Source organism: Macrobrachium rosenbergii, chromosome 48 (genome assembly GCF_040412425.1).
Source record: "Macrobrachium rosenbergii isolate ZJJX-2024 chromosome 48, ASM4041242v1, whole genome shotgun sequence".
In the NCBI taxonomy this organism is placed as follows: domain Eukaryota; kingdom Metazoa; phylum Arthropoda; class Malacostraca; order Decapoda; family Palaemonidae; genus Macrobrachium; species Macrobrachium rosenbergii.
In genome coordinates, this window is record NC_089788.1 from 20,218,942 (window position 1) to 20,225,320 (window position 6,379).

Sequence of the window (6,379 nt, forward strand, 5' to 3'; positions counted from 1 at the left end):
CAGAAGAGGTGAGTGCTAATGAACGCAAATTATAACCACATTTGGTGTATCATCAAAAATGATCAGGATTTTAGCTACTAAAATCCTTTAATAATGTCCACAGAGACTGACCTTTTTGTTTTTGACAGCTCTTAGTCAACAGGGCGTTTCAGGATTAATGAGAGATGTTGCAACTGTACAAAAATGGAGGAGAATGATAGCCTGCCAGCTAAAGAGATGAAGACATGGTGAGAAACGTTGTAATGTGCACCAGAACTTATATCCTAGTAACAGATACCAGGACACTTCTTCCCTCAAGTAAGAAACAGATCAGTTAACCGTTATATGTAGAAAAACTTCCTCCACTGATAGCAAATGTTGTCTCGATTTACGCGCAAAACTCTACTTATCATTCGGACACCCTAATATATATCAATTGGCAATGGCTGCACAACCGACGGGAATATGACATGATTATTTTTAAATTAAGCCAAAGAAAAATAAATCTATAACAAATATTTAAACGATATAAGAATAACTGAAAATATGCCGATGAAAGATTATCAATGCCCTCTCAACTGGAAAGAGAACAAAACAGCGACAAGTGATAGTCTTATACGTCATAACTCACTATCCGGCGTATCAGCGAATGAGATATACTCACTAATCTGGCATATCAGTTGAATAGAGACATACTAATCTGGCATATCAGCGAATGAGAATATACTACTAATCTAAATATATCCGCGAATAAGACGGGGTTATAAAAAATATATTATCTTTACGTCCACATGATCAAGTAATAATTTATTTGTGACAAAATCGTCGCGTGAGATACCAGGGAATGCTCAGCAAAACACCTCACGTGTTTCGTATCGATAAAAAATGGCCTTTCCATTATCATGAAGTTTAAATAAAATATTATGTCTGGACTGTAAATAAATAAAGTAATTCACGTTTGCTTACTGATTGCCTGAAGTATGCATATATGTACACACACACATACATAAAACATACATATATATATATATATATATATATATATATATATATATATATATATAAATATATATATATATATATATATATATATATATATATATATATATATATATATATATATATATATATATATATATATGTATATATGTATATATATATGTGTATATGTATAGCTATATATATGACTGTGAGATACTTTCTGTTAAAACAGAATTCCATCTAATAAAGGAGTCCATAAAATGCCAAAATGTGGAAAGTTAATGTTATATTTCAGAGACCAGCTGTCTCTCTCTTCAGGCAGCTAATGAATGAGAAAAAGTTACAGAAAAGCGGTATTTATACCAAGAAGATCCAGAGGTCAGCCATTATGTCACACCAGTTGACAATTTCTCTTCCTTATCTTGGTTAATCGCTATAAGATCTGAATCCCAAGCTCCTTTTGGGAGGTTCATTCATGTCTCTTTGTTTAATCAAAGCTGATTCTACCATCTGGGTTTTGAAACGACAATTGCTGCTTTAAATTATATGTGACAAATTCCAGTTTATTCTGTGATTATGGTTATTTATGTGGTTAAAAATAGCTGACCCTCTGTTGCCCCTACCTAACTGAACGTTTATGTTGTATTAATCTCTGGGAGTGATCTGTCTGCAAAGCCGATATAAGATTGGTCACAATCGAGGCAAGGGATTTCATATATTCATGTGTCTTTGGGGACTGGCTTTTTGTTGGACGTTAATCAGGATTTTGGCTAAGGCATTTGGGTAGGTAAAAGCAAAGGGTTGGAGTTTCCAAGTGTCTGTGTCAACGTCTTAATCCTGTCCAGGTGTGGGATTTTTATTTTAATGTTGGGCATCTCTGGTCTTTTAAGATGGGGGCTGGTAAAAAATACGGATTAGTTCAATTTCCTTTTCCATGAAATGGTCAGGAGCAAAATGATAAGGCTCTTAGGAATAAATTGCTTTTCAGGAGACCCAATCTTGATAGAAATGTCATCATAACTAAAATAGTGAATGTGTGAAAGTGAAAATGTTTCGTTTTCTGTATATGATAAATTTGTATTCTGTCGTGTCTCTAATTATTAAAACATCAAGAAAAGGAATTTTGTTGTCTGTTTTCCATTCATCTTTAAATTTGATGCTAGGCACAAATGCACATTTAGTTTTGAAAGAAATTCATTGAAACTGCCCCCACCTATAATCCCAAAAATGTTAGGATATCATCTACATATCTCATTCACAGCATGTCTTTAGGTTTTATTGCATTTATTATTATAGTTTCAAAATATTCCATCTATAGATTGTCTAAAACAGGACTTAAAGGGCTGCCATGCTGCACCCGAATTTTTGTCTATAGAATGACTCCCCTGAATGAAAAGATGTTATTTGATACACATAATTCCAACTAACTTTATCATTTTATCTAGGGTTAGTGGGAAATGATCTGAATAGGGGCTAATTTTTCTCTCAAGAACTGTAGAACGTCCTGTACTGATTAGTACTTTTGTGAATGAGAATCTACATCTAAACTTAAAAGTTTTATGTTGTGAAGTGGTATAGGCCATCAGGGAGTGTTCTTTGAATTTGTGACAGAAATTCAAAGATTGTGACCAATCTTATATCAGCTTCACAGGCAAATCACTCTCCCAGAGATTAATACAGCATAAACATCCAGTTAGGTAAGGACAACAGAGCTCAGCTGTTTTAACCACATAAATAGCCATAAACATAGAATAAACTGGAATATGTCTCGTACAATTTGTAGCAGCAATTGTCGGTTCAAAAGCCAGATGGTGGAATCAGCCTTGATCAAACGAAGAAATGCAACGAATCTCTCAAGGCGCCTAGGATTCAGATATTATAGGAAAAGATCTTCCTCCAACCAGCGATTAAGATGAAAAGAGAAATTGTCAGCTGGAGTGACTTAACGGGTGACCTATGGACCTTCTCAAAATAACGTTTTCTGCAACTTTTCTCATTCACTGTTTGCCTGAGGGGAGAGTTTGGACTTTGAAATATAGCCTTCATTTTCCACATTTAATGTAAAGTGCATTACCGTATGTATGTACATTAATATATATATATATATTATATATATATATATATATATATATATATATATATATATATATATATATATATATATATATATATTCATATATATGCAAAAATCATCCCAAATAAAGTCAATATATATATATATGGCACTTTTAGATTGCACATGAAGGTAAACCGGAAGACAAGATATATAGCACTGCTCCTTTACAAAGGGTGCCAATCATATATGGCTTTGAATGAAAAAGCCAACAGTAATAAACGAATAAATATTTCTATAAATAAATAAATAAATACATATATATATTTTATATATATATATATATATATTATATATATATATATATACATATCAGTTAATGATATATGTGTGTGTGTGTGTGTGTGTGTGTGTGTGTATCAAAACAATTCAAAAGGTTGTTTTGATTAAACTTTATACAAGAACCAAGTCATTTCAGGCTTAAATGTGCATAATGATGCAATTACAGCAATCATAAAAATTTTAAGGAAAAACTGATTTTTAACAAGTCACGAATACAGAAGATCTAAAATAAAATAAATTACATGTTAAGGAAGAAAAATGGAATACAAGTGAAAATTACCAAGTAATGAAAGATTCCTAATCTCGAGCCATAAAGTAAAGAAAAATAGAGTAAATTACACTATGACATTACAAACATTCAGGTATACGGCGAATAAATCTGTTGAGACAGAAAGACTATACTGTAAAATCCTGTGGCCTCTTCTTGTTGAAAGTGATCATTTAAACAAGTGAATGATACCTTAAGTATCTGCAGGACGAAGGATCTCAAAATAAAGCGAATGTGAATATAAAGTTAATTTTATTTTGAGGTAACTTTGAGAATTTCACGTGAGATTTTACGAACTAGTTAGTATTGTCAAAGTTAAATATATATAACAAATTTAAGCTCTTTTTTTATTGTTGTTCAAGAAACAATTTTTCATTTACAGGATTCTCAAAATTCTAGAAAAGACAATTATTAGTTTGACTATCTCAATACAACATTCAAAATGAAAATCATGTCATGATGTAAATTTTATCTATCCGGATTCTTTACCGAACCGAATTTACATTAAAAATCTGAAAAATGTAGCAACTTATTATTTCAACGAGAAAAACGCTGGATGACAATCCGTATCTTAAAGGAAAGATAAAAAAGCAAGAAGTCATTAAAAATTTCCATCTTCGCATACAGAAACATTACCTTTCCCCCAGCAGAACATTTAATTTTCGTTTCATCTATTTCCGCATTCCCACTAAGAGAACTTTACCTTGACTTCAAGAGAAACATTTATCAACTTCAAAGCAAACAACCCTTTCTTCTCCCTATTCCCTACTCTCTGCTTTATGCAGACAATCTTGTACTTTGGTGTCTTTCTCAACTCGGAATTAAATAAGAAACACATTATGAAAAATAACTTTTTTTCCAGAGGTCAAATAAACAACATAAAATACTCGTATATGTTTTTCCTTGGAATTAAAACTTATTCTGTTTACTCACTTCTCAAATCTAATTATCTTTAGAAATTTGACAAGTATTTCCACTTTAATTGAAATATCTTCAGGAATCTAAGAACAGATCGACGAGGAAAACTTGTATAGGATATAAAGTTACAGATGTTTGTCCAGAACCCACGTCCACCACTTCCCAAGACGTAAGTTGCGGTGACATAAGAAAAGTAGATTCTGTCGAGAAATTATTGTCAAAGTTAGTAGGAACCGAGAACTGTCTCATTTTTTATATCCATTGTCGTCTTACATGAGAGCTGAGGCGACAAGAGAAATCACGTTTCCTTTATCGAATTATGCTCTGGGTCTCTGAAAAAAAAAAAGGTAAGCCCAAATCAAAGAGGAGGAATTTAAAGGAAATCATAGGAGGTGTGAGATAAAGAAATTTGGAGGAAATTATGGAATAGTCAAGACTGAAAATGTTGAAAGAAGCCAAGGTAGAACTAGCAGAGCAAATGTTTAAGACATTACAAAAGAGCTAATACGATGTTGCTGACAACACCAGGAAAGACGATGAAAGAAATCATAGATCTAAGAGCGAGCCTAAGATACACCTGAATGAATAATGTTAAATTTGCGAAAGAGATTAATTATTTATGTAATATATATAAATATACGTAGATAGATATATATATAATATATATATATATATATATATATATATATACATATATATATATTATATATATATATATATATATATATATATATATATATATATATATAGATATATATATATATATATATAATATATAATATTAAATTATATATAAATATATATATATATATATACATATATATTATATATATACATATATACATATATATGTATATATATATATATATATATATATATATATATATATATATATATATATATATATATATTTATATATATATATATATATATTTATATATATAATATATTTATATATAATATATTTATATATATATATATATATATATATATATATATATATATAATATATATATATATAATTATATATATATATATATATATATATATATATATATATATATATATATATATATATATATATATATATATATATATATATATATATTATACAACACAACTTGGTGAACATTCTAAGACACATGTGTTCTTTGGGACAATTGGGATTGAAATCGCTTGCACTCATTGCGTTCAGTCTTCCGAATATTATCCTTCATTTTGAAAAATAATTCTTTATGAAGGAAATCATTTAATTAGTTTTAAACTCCAGTGAGTGGTATTGCATCCCAACTCACAAGACTCTCAGATGCAGAATAGTATGGCCCCAGGACCCTTAGAAAGGCCACCAACAATGTGACAAATTTTCTTACCGGGAGGGCCCTGTAACAGCTCAAGCACCTATACTGAAAAGACCTCAACCTTACGCAGTAGTTTATAGTTTCCCAGAAACCAAGGAGATATTTAAAAATTTTGCTGGAATATGGAACACGAGACTACCTTTGCAGAAGCTTATTGAACAGACTCAAATAATTCAATAAGAGACCAATTCCTGGAAGCTGCAGATTTCAAAACCGGAGTCGATCACCTACCAGCACACTTCTATCGACATTCAGCAAGTTGCTATATTCTGCATGCCTTAGGAAACTATGCCTCCATCAAGAGAGACAAAGCCCCAGGAAACTGTATCCCCTTTGGAGAAACAAACCCTCAAAGGAACAATGAACCCCTTTGGTGAAACATGCCCTTTGGGAAGAGTTTCCCCATCAGGAGGATCCCCTTCAAGAGCAGCACTCCTCTTAGTCAAGCCACCCTGAGCCAACCCCTCACCAGCAAGTTCC